This window comes from Helianthus annuus, chromosome 15, assembly GCF_002127325.2.
Source record: "Helianthus annuus cultivar XRQ/B chromosome 15, HanXRQr2.0-SUNRISE, whole genome shotgun sequence".
NCBI lineage: Eukaryota > Viridiplantae > Streptophyta > Magnoliopsida > Asterales > Asteraceae > Helianthus > Helianthus annuus.
The window spans coordinates 36,218,781-36,237,482 of record NC_035447.2 but is presented as its reverse complement, the minus strand read 5'-3'; positions in this window follow the sequence as shown (position 1 = coordinate 36,237,482).

The window sequence follows — 18,702 nt, the reverse complement described above, 5'->3', positions numbered from 1 at the left end:
AATAAACCGAGCTGGCTCGGCTCGGCTTGAATTTGAAACCGAGCTGAAAATCTAAGCTCGAGCTCGGCTTGGTTTTAAACCGAGCTGGTTCGGCTCGGCTTGGTTTGACTCGATTTAAAAAAAATAATACATAATTCTTAAAATTTAGTTTTTTAAAATATTATTCAATACTTTAAAAGAACATATTTAAAATAAGTTCAACCCAATGCATTACAAGCCAAAATCAAGTTCAACAACGCAAAATAAGTTTTATACTTCAACAAAATACAATATTAGTTCATTAGCATGGTAACCAACCTTCAAATATGCCATATATGTCAGAATGCAAGCCTAAATACATGTAAATAATAATAAACTTTTTTGTAATATATTATAATGTATATAAAAATAAAATATATTATAAGTAATTGTAAAACAAGGTCTCCAAGGCCGAGTACTTCCAGAGTAGTCGCTACAAGGTAGGTTGCCGAGGCGACTTTCTTCAACTCCGACTAATTGCTCGGAATCGATCAAATGCGGTCAACATCGGCCAAAATCGGATCTAGTAGGTCAACTCGGGCTGAGTTTGATTTAAAATAAAATAAACCATAATTTCTATGCCTATAAATTAAAGAATGAATATCAATTACACGTATTTTGTTATAAATATTAGTAAATTTATGTTATTTTACATATATTTAATATCCGAAAACTAACTTTTTATAATTTGGCATGTCCGAGTACTCCCCGTGTACTCTCCGCCTAGGCCGAGTACTCTCAACTCCCCAATCGACCGACTAGGGGGCGCCTAGCGACTTTTGCAACCATGAGTAAAATAATCGGAGCTACCAAGCGAGCCAAACCGAGCCAATCCGGCACGTTACGAGCCGAGCCGAGCTAGGCTCACTTTCTAACCGAGCCGAGCCGGCTCGGCTCACTTTCAAACCGAACCATATCGAGAGATCTTTTTCTAAGTTAAATCCGAGCCACGAGCTTTTTGAACAGCTCTAGTACTCATTCAAAATAAGGGTAGATGGTATATGAGTAATTTAGATAATTATTTAATTATGATAAAAACACCATGTTCCAGCAAAATAAAATATCATATACTATTTATTGTATGCAAAATATAACACCATGTACAATTCATATATATGTATTAACTAGGTTTTTACCCGGGATTACTTCCCGTGCTCGGGAAACTTAGTTATATTAAATACTATTTGTTACTAATACGACCACATTACATCAACCATCTCATTAGATTCAACACAAATTGTCTTCAAATCACCGGATTAGATCATGAACGCATATTAGAGGTCAAACACAAGCACAAGAGGACCACATGAATAATATCATTTCCACTATTACTTCAATGCACTTACATGTTAGGTTGATTTGGGATTTTGTAAAAATGTTTGTTTTTGTACTTCTTTACAAAATAAGATGTTGACCAAAATTCAAACAGATGTTGACCAAAAGTAAATCAGATGTTGAACATAAACACTGAATCTATAACAACAGACACTACAGACACTGATTATATTCAAACTACTGATACATAAACACTGATTCTTCATTCCACTGTTGTAAGCTAGGCACTGATGTTGAGCATCAGTGCTATCTTCAAAGGGTGGTCAGACCTTGAATGGACAATGCTTTGATCTTCAACAATGCTTGGATCCAATGTATGTAGAAGCTTTGCTGAGTTGTCATCTTCAAGTGCCATTCTCTTGATAGCCTCTTTAAAATATACAGCTTCTTGCTCTTTCTCTACTGCATCAGTTAGCTTTTGCCTCTTTCTTTGGTTTAACATAATGACAGAGCTATCTGATGATGTGAACAGTGGTACAGAATTGTGGACCTGCTTCTTTGACATGTCAATAGTTTTGTAATCAGGCTTCTTTGGAAGGCTAGGATCTATTTCTCTCCTTTTTCTCAGCCTTTCATAAGCTTCATCAGTGTACTGCTTTGTCCATTTTTCTATGGCCTTGGCAGTTCCAACCTTTGCATCAACCAACTCTTGTTTCTTTCTTTTATACTCCAAGGTAAGATCATCAATAGCCTTTTTGTATTTACGCCAGTTTGGTGCTGACCTTTTCACGCTTGGATCTCTTTTTACTCTTTCAATTCTATTGAGTTCTGTCTTGAGACCAACAAGTGGCCAATCTTGGAATTGTTCTTCCTTGGCAGGGTAGAACTTCTCACTCATGATTAGTGCCAGAAAGTCTTTTCTCAGATCTTTTTGCAGGCCAGGTTCTGGTGGTAAATTTGACATTTCTTTACTCAAATCTCTAGCATAGTCTTCCATGAGCTTGACTTTGGTGAGTAAAAACTGATAATGACTTGAAACCACATTGTCATTTTCTCCTTGGCATTCAAGCCTAGCTCTTATTTCAGCTTGTCTAGCTTTTAGTTTTAGATATCCATCCATGTTTTTTGGATTTCTAAAACCAAGCAGAGAAGGGAATTTCCTTTTTGAAGGATCATCCACTGTGTAGAACTACCTCATTTCATTCTTTACTGCATGGAGTTCCAGTGGATAACTGGCAGCTGCTAGGGTAGTCTCTGCAGAGTCATATCCTTGAAGAGCTATTGGATCTTTGATTGGATTGACCAATTTTGTAGGAATGAAAGATTCAGGTTTGGTGATTTTGTAAGGTACAGATGAAACAGGATCAGGTGTTGGTATGTCATAATCATGCACTTGAAACTTATTTCTTCTAGTATACACATTTTCAGGAGGAGGTGTTTCTGTTTGAAGTTTTGGAGCAAAAAGAATTATGCCTTGGGAAGGATTGTTAGAAGTGGTAGGTAATTGACTAACAGTTGTCGAAACAACTGGTGTCTCAACCACTGTTGTCACTACAACTGTTGATGTATCAACAGTTGTCTTTTGCTTTAAGGCAGGTGGTGAGTTTTGTGATGATGGTTTTGTTTGTGGTGTTTGAGTAGTGATGGTGTGTGTCTGACTAACAGTTATTGAAACAACTGGTGTTTCAACCACTGTTGCCATTACCACAGATGATGTGTCAACTGTTGTCTTCTGCCTTTTGGCAGGTGGTATTGGTGGTGGTGAAGTGATTTTTGGTAATGGTGATAAGGCAGTGGATGTAGTGTGTGTTGAAGTGGTAGTGGTGGCAGTTGTTTGGATAACAGATGTTGAAACCAGTGAAGTAGCAACAACTGTTAATACAAGGGGTGTTTTAACATCTGTTGGTTTGGAAGATTGATGTGTGGAGCTTTTGGAAGGTTTGGGAGTTTGTTTTGTGGATTTGGGAGGTGTGGTTTTGGGTTGTATGACTTTTCTAGTAGACTTTCTTATGGGCTGAGGATTTTCTTGATCCTTTGGCTCAGAAATACCCTGCTCATTCATCTCCATAAAAACTCTCTTCTCCTGTTCAAACCTTCCTTTATCCTTTGCCTCCATATCCTTTTTCACCCTTGCTTTTGCATCAGCAATGGCATTTAAGGTTACATCAACCTTTTTGGAACCATCTGGCAAATGGATGTGTGCAAGCATACTTGAATTATCTGGGGCAATGTACAGACCATCTTCATATCCCTTTTTCTTCAACTGCCTCATTTTCTCCGCCTTTTTGGCATCATTTGGTGGTGGGTTATCCACAAAGATAATAGAGGGAGGAGCAGTGCTAGTGGTGTTCAGCAAGTGAGCCTTTATGGCTTTTATATCTGCCTGGGTGTCTTTGAACCTGGCTTCCATGATATTTCTGATCTTTTGAAGCTGAATTTCATGTTGCTGATCAGCATTTGCTCTTTGTTGGTGAAGCAGAGGTTGAAATAATGCCCAAAGGTCAGTGGGAGCAGGTGGTTCCTGTTGTGTTTATAACAGCTGTTGCAGTATGGTTTTGATTTCTGCAACAGATGTATCCAATTTGTTAACCCTCTCCGTCAATTCTCGATAAATTAAACCATCACCCAATTTAATGGGATCATCTGATTTCCCACCAGAGGTGGTTGTAACAGTGGTTGACTGAAGGAGACTTTCCCAAAAGTCATCCCCTGTTGCCCCTTTTTTTCTTGGAACTGGGGACTTCTTTCCTCAGCAGAGGTTACCAATCTAAGCTCACCAGTCAATACAGGATACACACCAGTGTTTAGAAAGGTTCCCATAGAAGAAATTACCTTCAAGGAAGTCTGATTAATGAAACTACTGTCCAAGTGTAAACCAGTGGGTTCAACACTTGTAATAGCTGCTTCACTTGAACTACTGACAGGAAGTACTTGTACATCCTCCAGTGTAACCTCCTCAGGTGTTGTTGGTGGGTTAGCAATGATAGGGAGCTCAGACTCAGTCACTTTCTGTGGCATGCTCTCAGTGATAGGTGGTTGAGAGGAACTGATTGTTATCTGAGTTATATCAAGTGCATCCAACAAAAGTTTTGTTTGTGGTGGAATTTGTCACACCGTGGCTTTTGCGGAAGCGTGGATTATTTTGGTGTGACTTCTTAATACCATAGCAACAATCATAACAATGTTATATGAAAATAAAACACAAGATGATCATCCATTCATTAAGTTTAATACTACCACACCATCATTGTTTGAAAATGTCGACGCTTAAGTTAAATTACAAACCATACTTGTTTTAAAATGTGTTCACATGACACAACAAAAGACTTTAAATAATACGTGGTTTAAAGACATGTAACCCGTCCAGGTAAGGATTACACCTCCTAAACCAACTACCCTGGATGACATCTTTATTCAATGCAGCTTGACATGTGCAGACACTTGCCAGATCCCTTAGTTTCCTGAAATACATGTAGTTTGAAAAGTCAACAAAAAAAATTGAGCGAGTTCATGTGTAAGTGAGTATGTATAAACCTTTGAAAACGGTGTATGTATGAAAGTCCCTGGTATGTAGCAATAAGGAAAAAGAGATCACCAATGGTTTGCAAGGCCATTGATATGTGTGAAGTGATGCAGGAAGACTCAAACCTAGCGGAGTTGCACCGGGCTTCCGGCTGTAAGACACAGTCACCACTATGGGCCGCCCCGTCCTCATGGGTGTGGGCTCGCTACACCCAAATAGATCTATCACTCATGTCCCTCGGTCCTACGACGAGGATTAATGGCCTTTAGTAGCCGCCTACCCACTCACATGATCTAACGGTGTATGAAAGTCCCTCCTTAAGCTAACCATACCATGTATAAAAATGTTTGTATAATTGTAACATGTATTTCACCCCCGAAGTTATAAAACTGAAAACAGCTAAGAGAAAAGGGGGACATGAACTCACAGTAGTGCGTCTCCTGAATCGTATCGTCAACTCAAACTGGGTCCGCTACACGACAACCTACAACGTACTAATGTTTATTAGACGAACAGGTCGTACCTTGGTTTAATGTTTTTGAGTTGCCACTCTTAAGTTTCCGAATATTATTCCAAGTTATAATTATTAGTTAAGATAATTAACTTAACTTTAAATTATATTTTGTTTTGGAATAATCGTTAAACAATATTTCGTATTCATACTTCACAGGTATTTTAACTTCGTATTTCCTTCCCAAGGATGGGGGTATTTATACACGTATTATCGTAATTCCGGAAAATATATTTTAAGTCCCACTTAGAAAAATATATTTAAATTATTTGTCCAAAAACATCTCTTCAAAATATATATTTTTTCCAAAAATAATATATTTTACTTCATTAATTCCCAAAATAATATTTTACCAAAAATGTATGTGTGGAAGTATTTTCCGGAATATTCCATAAGTTATGTTTTAACGTTCGGCTTCTCAATACCGAGTGTGTAACTTAAATATTTTATTCCTTGATATTTTTGGTATTATTTTGGAGTTGTAATTTCCATGGTATTTGTTAAGTTATATTATTTTACCCTAAAATAATATAACTATTACAAGTGTCTTGTATAAAATATATATTTTAAATACATAATTATCCATTTTTATTTGTAAAATCAACCTCCGGTACTTGGTATTTTGTAATAAAACTATGGCGAAGTTTATTTTGAAAACAAAGTTAAAAATATATTTGTAAACACTTGTTAGAAAAATATTTTCTAAGTGTTGAAATTTTAGAAAATTTCGCCAGAGTTTCCTTTGTAAATGGAGGTGTCCATGCTTAATAGCATATCATTTTCTTTTCGGAAATCATTCAATCAATCAACGACAAGTTACTAGACCACATTACACTAACCAAGTGCAAAAACAATGCACTTCACATAATAGCATGAACTTGGTTTTTCACAAAAACGCGTAGTAACTTAGTGGGGTGTTTAGTGGATTTAGTTACCCTCCAAAGTGTATTTATTTTTGTTAAAATCTTACTCTCGGGGGTTTTAGATGTTCACAACTTGTGAACTTATTTTACAAAAATATCCATTTACAACATTTCCATGTCTCACTAGTATTCATAATCTATTTCCTTCCAAAAATAATGTAAGAATCATGACTTTTCAAAAATCCATCTTTTAACTTGGTTTGTCTAGAAAAAATATTTGTAAACCTCGGGTCCATACGACCATCTACCCACTTAGTTCACTTATTTTTCAAGAAATCATATTGTTATCAAGTTCATGCTTAAACATGGAGGTGATTCTTTTATGGAAATCACTAATCACCTCCTAACTTGTTAACTTAAGCTTTTAATCTTACTTTAACAAGTTCAACCATGATGTTTAACATCATATCTCTAGTAATCATCAAACAATCAACAAGAAATCATCAATAATACAAGACAACATCATTCATATCATTACTTCTTCATTTTAACAATATTTCATCATTAAGTTAGCTTTATGTTCAAGACTTTTGCATATGATCTTTTAGTGTTCTTAAGTTTTCATCATAATCTAACTATTAACCATCATAAATATGAAGCAAATGAAGATAAAGGAGCTTACCACTAGCTTTTAAGCTAGGGAAGAAACACTAGAGAAAACGGGCGGATAAAAGAAATCTAGAGAGGTCCTTGACAATCCGTGAGCTCCACACTTCGTGATTCACCTTGATACACCTTGGGATGGTCTTGGAATACTTGAATCAAAAATCGAAAATGGTGATGTATATGGTAGGGTGTTCGGCCGAGCTTTACTTTGAGGGAGAGAGAGATGTTTGTTTGAGGAAGATGATGATAAACTTAGTGTACTTATACACACTAATCCTATTATCCCTTGGATCTTATGTCCTCAAGAGTACACACAAGGTCATGTCATAATCTCTCTATTTCCAAGAAAAGATTAGAGAAGGAGTTGAAAGTTTATCTCAATCTAGTGGGGGGCACGTAAGGGCCGATTTCTTGCAATGGGGGGGGGGAGGGGTAAATGATAGTTATTTGGTAATTGGTGAGTAGTTAGGGGGTGCTAAGTGTAAGAGTTAGGGTTTTGAGTAAGTACAAGCATGATCTTCTCAATCCTAGGTAATCATGTGGGGGTTTGCAAGATTTATAAAAATCTTGTGGTTGTGGGTCCCTTGGGGACGGTTAGACACAAAGGGGGGGGGTAAGATGTAAACTTGTGGGTAAATAAGTTAATTAGTGGGAGTTTAATGTTATGTCTAGTGTTTAGTGTGTACCGGGTATTATGTAAGGTGTTATAGTGCTCGGGGACCATAACTAGCTTAGAAAAAGTGTAACAATGTTTTTAACAATATTTTTGTATTCCGTGTAATGTCCGGTTGTTTGGTTGGATACCGTTCCGTTAAAGTGCTAAGTGATATTGTAAAGTGTCCTTTATGTAACTTTAGTGACCCTTTCAATTCCCGACACTTAGGAAAGCATACAGGATCGTTTTTCCATATTCTTGCAAGTGACTTGCATATTAGAATGCTGAATTTTGGTAATAGATGCAGAATTTTGTATTTTAAGTGGGTTTTAGGCACTTTCTGGCACTTTAACTATCACCTAGTGACGCAGTTTTATAGTCCTCACTTCCCTACACTCCATACTAGTGTAGTGCCCCGTTTTTGGCTCATACTGGCCTCAAAAACATTGTATGTCTATGTGCTGGCCTTGTCAGCACGTATCCGAGTTATCCGCTCACTGTGCTAACTGTGCTTTGTGCATCAAGTTTGCCACTAAAGGTTGTATGTAATAAATGGAGTGACAGTATGAATGTGATGCATGTGTATGTATGTAACAGAAATCAGAAAGCAGTTTATTCAACAGTTGTAATCAAGCACAGTCATTAAGCACAAATTAAATATTAATTAATTGTACGGATACCTGTAATTGTGAGGGTTGTCACAGAATTGTGGCAGTGAGTATGGGAGTGGAAAGAGAATTTGCCCCGGGCAGTGGGCTGGAGATGATGGATTCAAGTGAGTCCAGAGCAACATAATTTGATATCCCTATTCTTACAACCTGTTCTTTTTGAAAAGAAGCAGGAGGAGTTTGAGGCTCAGGTTGAGATATTTCTACCATCTGCTGTGAGGAAGTAGCAGCAGTGGTTTCTGGTGACTTTTGTGTTTTCACTGGCGGTTGCTCTAGGATCTCATCTTCCAGAGTTGCCTTTGTTTTAGGTTTGATGGGCTTTTGTGTTTTCTTTTGTCTTGGTCTTTTGGCGGATTTAGGTGTGGGTTTCACAGCAATTGTTTTGCTGTTGTGATCACCTTGAGCAGTGGGCTCAGCAGCAGGTGCCTGAGGAGCAGTGGTAGCTGCTAAAGTCTGCTCAGGAGCCTCTGCTTGTGTTTTGGACACTTTTGATAGCCTTGTAAATGTTTCAGGTGTAAGGCCATTTATTTGAAAAGGTTCACCTTGGATGAGTACATGAGCATCATCCTTTCCAAAATTCTTTTGAAAATAAAAGCTTAGGAACCTTGGAAATAGTAAAAATGATTTGCTATTAACATTTTTTACCAAGTCATCAAAGATCTCATGTGAGTAGTTAAAGTTTTCCCCATGCAAGATAGCATATGCCAGGTATTGGATCTTTAATGGAATTTCATTGAAAGCAGTGGTCTTATTAGAAACACACATTAAGAGGGTATGAAACAAAAACCTTAGGGCAGGGGGAAAACTGCCTTTTTGCAAAGTGTCTTTTTTTATTTGCTTTGCATACCCTCTTTCTAAAAAATCTGTTTGATACTCTATTTTAGGGAAAAAAGTTTTACCATGAAGATCATTGAGTTCAAACACTTCAGAGATGGTTTGTGGTGTGATTTTAACAGCAACACCCTTTATCGAGGAATTGATGGCTATGAGTGTTTCATCTTGAGATTCAAGTTTTGCATTTTTCCAAAATTCCCTCTGGGTTGCCAAGTAAATCGGAGCATCAGAAGTCAACAAAGTTTTGTACTTTGAAGACGAAAGGGCATCTATGACGGAATTGAACGTTTCAGTGTTACCTGGTTTTATCAACAGACCCAAGTAGTTATGGGGAGCTTTGTATCGAATTTCTATGGCCTTTTGACTGGATTTCCTTTTAACTGATGAAGACCGTGATTTTGCCATTTGAGGAAGAAGGACGATGAGGAATTTTGAGAGAAATGGAGGATAACTGATTTAAAAAAGGAATTTTGAATTCGATTCGACAGTTAAAACCCTGTTTGGGGGTTTTGATCAAGGTTTTATAGGGGGAAAAGTGAATGCTGACATGGCAGCGGTTACGAAAGATCTGACGGCTATGAACCGTCCACGAGCCAACCCCTGATGAGTAATGCAACACGGTTGTTTTATGAAGCCAGTGATGGAATAATATTAGTGGTTGCAATGATTACACTGAAAACAGTGGGAGACTTTAAGTTATTAGTGGATAGCCTGAAAACATTTTAATGCTTATAATTCATGAAAAAATTTCATTTTAACTATTTTTAAGATGCTGAAGCACTGCTGCTACTGAGTACTGGTTTTCCTTTCGTTGATCAGGCTTTACATACATAAGTGCTTGCCTTTAACATGGCTTTGTCTTCAACAGTGGTTCGGCCTCAACAGTATTTAAGAACATCAGTCTTTATAAGGAGCAGTGGTTAATTATAACAGTCCTTAGCATGATCAGCTGTTATAACCACAACATAACCCTTTGAGAGGAAGCAAGTGTCCGTCTATTCATTTGAGAGGACTCATTGACACTATTAAACCTCTGTTGACTTACCAAACAGATGTTCAGATACAACTCAACATCAACATAATCTAAATCTTTCTCAAACACTAAATAAAAAATAAAAATAAAATACAACATTGATTCATAAAATTAAATTTATTCATTTATACATGACCTTAAAACTAAAAGTCCAATAATTACATAACATACTGAACAATATTAAAGTTCAAATCTAAGAATAACAGCAAGAATTAAGAAACTTTAGTTTCAACTCCATCGATTGCTGAACCTCTCGATGTATGTCCTTCAGCATCGCTATGAACTGCACGTCTCTATCACCGCACTCTATATTACTGACAACATAAATAAGAAACAAACCTAAAATGCAAAGGTCTCTTCTCAACTGTTGTAGCACATCTGAGTTTTAACGATATTGCACGAATCTATCCATACTTTCTATAAAAGAAGAAATCCCAATGACAATCCTGACGCAAGAAAACCTGACTTTCGATTTAACAAAAATCGAACAACGCAATTTTTCACGATGTTGCAACAATGATACTGCAACATCGATATTGAAATGTTGATGTGTGATGAGAAGCTTCATTGAAACTACGATGTTGGAACAATGATACGGGAACGATAACATGTAAACATAATCAACAAACATTCGAACAAAGAAGTGTAATCGGAGATTAGCGGCTGAATCACGAGAAAGATGCATTTGAGAAAGAGAGATACGCTCACATATATGAGAAAGCGAGATTTGAATGTGATAGCAGATAATTATATCTTATTTATAGGATTAAAATATACGGTTTGAATTTTGAATTTTGAATATGGGAACTGATAATTATATCTTATTTATTGGGAACTGATGTTTATTGGGAACAGATGTTTATTGGGAATCGACAGTAGTGTATATCCTTATATCCTGCTTTATTAAACTATTAAATATTAAATATTAGAATTGATATGCAAAGTAGGAAAAAAAAAAGAGAGAAGGTCAATTTTAAATTACCATTTTGCATATTTTGAATTTCAAAATTAATGATATTATCAATAATTACTGATCTGATTTGAAAGCAATTGTCATGATGACTTTTCTAATTTTTATTTTAACTTTAATTAAGAGATAATAACCGTCAGTTTGAAATTCACATTTTGCATATTTTAAATGTCAAAATCTCAAGAAATTAGCATTAATTAGCAACAAATAGTCATAAAGAATTTTTTTTATTTTTTAATTTAACTTTAAATTTTATGATGAAAACAATGTTGGAGGAAATCTTACCACACTGGAATGTAACGATTAGCTAAAATGGTAATTTCATTGTAATTATAGTTTTTATTTGATAATTTCAGTCTATCACTAACTCAATAGATGTCAACAATAAAAAAGTGAGCAGTGGCTGTTTTTTAAGAAAACCGTTGATGGTCAATATCAATAGATGTTAACAATAAAAAAGTGAGCAGTAACTATGTTTTCCTATCAGTGGATACCCAACAATTTTTTAAACACTGATGTTTGGTCAGTCAGTGGTCAACACAAAGATTGAAGAAACATATGTTTCAGGTCAAACATCTGTTTAAGTAAAAATATCTGATATAGAAGGCGAAACATCTGTTTAAGGCAAAACATATGTTTAAGGTCAAACAACTGTTTAAGACCAAACCTCTGATATAAAAGGCCAAACATCTGTTAAAAGACAAACATCTGTTTAACCCTAAACACATGTTTAAGTTAATAAGATGTACTGTCTTCTCACACTGTTTTCCTCTTAAAAACACTGTTCAACCTAACATGGGTTTCCATTAACTATTGACCAAAATGCAAACAGATGTTAAAACCACTATTTGTTATTGTACTTCTTTACAAAGTTACATAGAATTCAAGAAAACGAAGACTTAAAGAACTATAATTTAACACATAATCTAATCGGGCAAAGCAATCTATTATAAAACAATTCCCTGGTTTTTACAACATGAAACACAACATCATCATCTGCAATAATCAGATGATATTAAATATACATAATAATACCTATTCAGCTTAAAATTACAACGAAATTTAAAATCTAAGAACAACACCAAGAAATTTACGAACCTAATAGCAAAAATTTAGTGCTTTTAGCTCAAAATTTAGTGTTTTTAGCTTTTAACTCCATCAATGTATATATCCGACAATCGCCATGAACTCCACAGAAGTACTCAATGCATCAACATCAGGATTTATAGAAACCTGATCTCTCCTGAACAGACCAAGATGCAGTACATGAAAACACTTCTTCAGCTGTTGAAGAGTAGCCCTGTCCTCATATACTTAATCCTTAACTTTGTTCATAAAGAGCTGCTTTAAACCAAACTTTATGCTTCTTTTAATAAAAAAAGGCAGGAAAGACCATTGCTCTAGTAAGATAAAATCTTATCTCACAACAGTAGCAGATCCTTTCTTGCGTTTAGTAGGAACTACTATGGGTTCTACATCATCATCTTCTGCCCAAGTCAATTATAATCATTATTTAGTCATAAGCAAAAATTATTTTAACTGTAAATTTAATAATCTTTCTTTACAAACCTATAATAACCCGCAGCAGATTGTATGAATAATAATCAACTGTGATTACACTGAAATATAAAGCGAGAATTAGAATATATCACTTCAAAATTAAAAACTCAAAATTTCAAAATTGAAGTAGCAAAAAACACATACTTTAAACGATGTTGGAACAATGATACTGGAAACAACCGTAGAACAATCATCATCATCTGCACCAGATCATTGACAATCATCATTTAGTCACAACTCAGATAACAAAACTTTATTAAAAATCAAAAACAAAAACACATACCATGATCATGATCATGGCAAACCACATATCACCAAAAATTAACCAAACAATCGGAAGATTCAAATCTCAAACAAATGAAACCCTAATTTCATAAAGAATAATCGGTCAACATATTCACAGATCAATAATCAACAGATGTTGTACTCATATCATAACCGTTATGAAAAATCAACACAGGTCTATAAACATACAAATCAAACCTCAAGATGAAAGAATCTTGTAAGAGAAACACCGCAGAACCATTAGCTGGCGCCCCATCTCTTGATCTAACTCTCGAACGAAACCCTAGCAATGGTTACATGAAAAGACCCAAAACACAAAGGATTGGTATAAATAAGAGGAAATCATGAAAGTATTTCAATAAAAAAAGAAGAACAAACCTTTTGAATGAAGATAATCGATGAACAAAAGAAGATTTTATGGTGGCGTCTGGAAGAAGATTAGGGTTTGGATGGAGTTTGAATCGCCTGAATATAGAGAGAGAAGGAACCCTAGGCGTTTCTAAACAAAGATGAGAAGAGAGATTATAAAAAGAAAAGGGGATGGCACTGTTGGGCGGGAAAAGAAGCCCTAATTTACTGACACGTGGCCCAAATAACTTTCATTTATTATATATAATAGATTCATAAGATTTTGATGAATAGTGCATAGTTTTGTCTTTAATGTTTTTTGGTTTTTTTTTTTAACTTTAGGGTTTTTTTTATTTATTTTTGTTTTACAAGTTTGATTTTTATTTTTATAATTTTGTTATAGAAAGTTAAACAAGCTTAGGTTTTTTATTAGTTTTTGTTGTACGCTTTTTACAGGATTGGTCGTCGTTCGATTGCTACTTAGCACAATGTTTGGTGGTCATATTTGGTTCCTTAGGTCTCGGTTACTATTTAGCACGATGTTTGGTAGTTTTTACGTCACGTATGTCACTTGCTGTTAAAAATTAGTGTTTTCGTATTATGTTTTTTCCCCTTTTTTATCGTAGTTCAGCTGTTACTTAGCACGGTTTACGCCCCCAGCCTGACAACGCTGGCAACACAGTTTTACACTCCCCGCCCCGCAACCCGGGGGACTTAAAACTAGTTTGTTATCAAAAATAAAACACCATATACCTACTACTAATAAATCACTACGTAATAAACCCTTGTTACCTACAAGATAAAAGCATTTACCTACTACAATCAAAACATCATTGGATGACTAGAATAAAAAACACCATGAACTAAAAACACTCATTTGAAACGTAATTTTTTATATATCAATAAGGTACTCGTATTAAAGATATAATTAAAAAATTATGAATAAAAAAAGTAATTGATGTTTAAAAAAGATGAGGTGAAGTTGTGTCACGACCCCCGACCCACCCTGGATGGAATCGGGAGTCGCGAACAGCCCAGTGGTACCGGTGATTATTTTGAAAAATATTGCAGCGGAAATTTAATCAAGACCGTGAGGTAGGAAAAATATCAGAGTTTAGAAACACCGGATTTTTATTTATTAAATAGATGGAATAAATCCATGTTTTACAAAGGTAGCTTTAATAAAGATAAATTTTATTACATAAAACAATATTTCTTAATTTGATTTTAATTAATAAAATAAGCCACTTCTTGATGTCTTTCAGTGCCGTATCCATCTTTTACTCCAATCTACTGTAATTACCTGAAACGCGTTTTAAAAAGGTTTTGTCAGCGGAAAATACTGAGTGAATCATTCAGTTTACTGAAAACGATACATTTGTTATAATTTACAGTATTAAGAGCGATTACAATGTTTCTGATATCAAACCAACTACCCACGGTACTTTGTCACTCGACCCATTGGCCCTCTAATTGTCCAATGGTGTCTGTGATTATGGTCATATCACGCATTGGCTGCCCCAATGGTGAAGATTATCAAGTAATGTATACAAAACCCCACATACCGGCTGTAATTTGGTGACTACAAAGACTTAATCCCTGTAATTATAACTTTGGAAAATAATTTGGAGTTTTGTAAAACAGTTGATAAAAAGAGAATGACTCACATTATAAGCATGCAGATTCATATGGCCAAAGTTTAGTCTACAGATAATCCTTGATATATTGCAGATTTATACAGGCAGAGCTTAGCCTATTGATTTAACCTTGTAACCTAGTGCATACGAACTAGGTAGGTAACTTAATACAGCAATTACGATAACTCACGAGATTAAAACCCTCACAACGAATGACAAAGTGCAATCACTTAAACATCCATCGGATTCACAACGAATGACAGAGTATTCACCAAGTTCGGGTGATACTCAAACATCCTGTCGGACTCACGACGAATGACAAAGGATAGAACTAAAACATCCATCGGATAGTTTCCATCGATCGGATATTGAATCGTAGCAGCGATCGAGTTAATACCCGGTATCGCAGCAGCACCCCGCTATACTAATTAGTGATTCGTGTGTGTTTTTTAGAGTATTTGGACGATATCTCTGCGTACGATTTGAATTTTATCGTCGTTCAATCGCCAGAATTCAAGTCCCAATGTCTGCTATTTATACACGAAAATTGACATGCTTACGGACCGTAAGCATTTTTTCCCTTACGGTCCGTAAGGGATACGAAATCACTATAGTCTTGCCGCGTGTGTGTAGGCTAGCTGAGTCGACGAAATGATTAAATTCGATTTTTATAGTAACTTATAAGGATAATCGTTGAATAGGGAATACCCCCCCCCCCGAGTTTTAGGGGCCCTGATCCTGATTCTGATTGTTCTGAAATTTGTAGGGTTTGTGCAGAATCACTTGGGTGTCTCAATTAGGGTTTCCTATTGGATGAAATAATACAATAAATAATAGTTTTGATGAGGGTTGTTACATTCTCCCCACCTTAATAAAAATCTCGTCCTTGAGATTTGGTTTATGATATTTCTTTTAGACTTATGTTATATTTTAGTCAATAAAACAATATTAAGATAGATATCACAGAATCAAAATATCTAATTTTCTGAATACGAGTTGTACCATAAGTAGGATTCAAATATTCAACTGAATTAGTTCAAGAAATTGATGACAAACGAATGAGATGAAATGATATAATTTCTAAGGTGACTAGGTTCAATCCAAAAGATATATGATTAATAGATATTTAGAATGAATGTGAAGGACTTTTTAGAATCAATAAAAATTCTTTGTCAAAAGAAAACTTACTTTGATTGGCAACTGAGTAAGACTTTAGAATTGACAGGTTCCAATTGAAATAAAGGCATGAAAAATGATTTGTCAAATATTAAATTATGATATGAGAAAATCAATGTGCTGACATGAGTGAATTGTAAGGATATACGGAAAGAAAATAGAGTTAGTGTATCATTGTTTAAAGTTCCAAGTTGTTTTAATTATGAAACAATGTGATAGTACACTATTAGTGACCATATTTTTTTTCATACTATGTCCTATAGATCGAAATATAATAAGAACAAGTTGTTTTGGCATGACCAATTTATATTATATTTGTAAAGCAAATGTAATATATATTATTTATTACACATTTTTACTATATGTAAATGGTCACCACTTTTAAATAAATATTATAGTATTTTACTATACTATGTAAAATAACTTATATTTATTATGTAATATACATTACAAAACACCGCAATGAAGTTATTACATTACAAAATATTTTAGTATTATTATTTTGTAAAAGAATTCACTTTTATTTATAACGTTAAATGAAAGTGGTAAATAAAGGTGTAAAAATATTTATTGTACAAAAGTATTTGTGAAATATTTTGTAAATATATCTAATACTTAATGGGTCGATTCAATGTGATTACTTATTTTCATTTTGAAATCATATAACGTTGTGAATGTATTTACAAATGTTGTAAATAAGTGAAAACGGGGACTATTCTTATATATTACCATGTTCCCCTAACCCAACGTAGTTGATGGCTACCATATTATTCTTATATAGTCATTTTCTTGCCAGAGCGTTACTGTACGTAGTTACCACAAAACATGTGATAGACTATTATTTATATAGTTTTATTTGTCCCTCTAATTCTTATATTATTTTATGAAAATATGTCTTCTCTTTACAGTACAAAGTAAAATATTTTTATATATAATTAAGATTTACTAAATAAGTATGATGACTTAATTAACTAGTCATTATCATGGCGGATATTGGTTAGTGCTGCCTTGTTTAAGCATAGGTGGCCAGTCCATGCCTAACTAAGGCTAGGCTATTTAATACCTGTCCCTGATAATAACCCTAGTATTTTAAAATAATACTAACACTATTACTATTAATATTTTATTACTAATAATAAAACTGATATTAGTAATAATTATCGAAACATACACTTAAATTTTTTTTATACATATATATAAAAATATAAATTCTTTATCTCAATGGTTTAATAAGAATATAGTAATATTATTTTGTAAATTAGGTAATCACTTATATAAGTTTCCATATATAATTAATTTTATATAATGTTTTTCGATTGAAGATGTTAAAGCAATAATTATCTAAAAAGGCTAGATTGATGTTGTAAGAATCATTAAGAGATACACTGAAATATGACAAAAATTTGGGTATCATTATCTTAGCACATGATTTGTGTTAAGATGACTTATATAAATAATTAAATCCGTATATGATATATATATAAACGAGATTAGTGCAAGTTTTTAAATTTTTGTGAAAACGTTAGTACAAGGTGATCGTGATCAAAGAAATGATTTAATGAAGTCGAAGACTAAACAAGCCTATTATGGTTCAAAACAAATGAAGTGCTTGTAGGGACTATTTTGAATATGATAGCTTCCATCCATCATATGGAATCTTGAAATGAATATGTAATGTGAGCAAGTCAAATAATTTGAATTTGATTTAAACAAAATAAGTTTTAATAAGAAAGTTCGGACATGGTCACAATAGAAACTATGTATGTCAAAGAAAATTAAATTTTTCAAGAAATTCATTGACTCGATATCAAGGAGTTATTGTTTTGCAATAATGCGGTTCATAGTACAAAAAGCGGAATGATATTTGAGTTTGGATAAAATAACAAATCGGAATGAAGTCCTCCAGTGGTCTTCATAAATCAAATGAATCACATGCATAATGAATAGTGCATGTGTGGATTTACCAAGAAATGAAATAGATCAATATTTGCTACTATGAAAGAAATCCTCATGGTATGATGACTATTAGAGAAAATAGAAACACGAAAGTCAACTCTTTATATGCAGAAGTCAGAATTATAATGAAAGAAATATAAGAACTTCTATCTGAAATTTCGTGTGATAACCGTTGTTAAGTTAAATTACCAGGGAATGTTGAATAAAAATAAAATAGAAAATTTACAAAGGGAATGTCGAATAAAAATAAAATAGGGAATTTGCAAAGGTATGTGACTCCTTTTGCAGTGATAATAATTATGACTCTAATTAGGCTGTGCACCGATGGTTTGTGAAATTTTGTTCCAACGTACCTCAGCGATATTCATGTTATTTGTACGTGCCAGAGTGCTGCTTTTTGATCAGTAGTTTTCCCACTGCTGGGAAAAGCATTGTTGTTGTCATGCCCAATTATAATTTCCAGAGGTCTTGCCTTAAAATCGTGTGTGATATATTTCAACGTCTGTGTATAATTTAAGTTTTATGTGTTTTCTTGTGTACTAGCACAACTTTACATATTTCTTATTTGCATTAACAGTTTATGGTATCGCGTTAGAAATTCTTTTGATGGCGTTTTAAAGGGTTTCCATTGTTTATTTTATCACACGAGCTATAAGACAGATGATCAAACGAAATAATGTTTGATATTGGAAAAGAGATTCCTAATAAAGAAATCTAGACACAT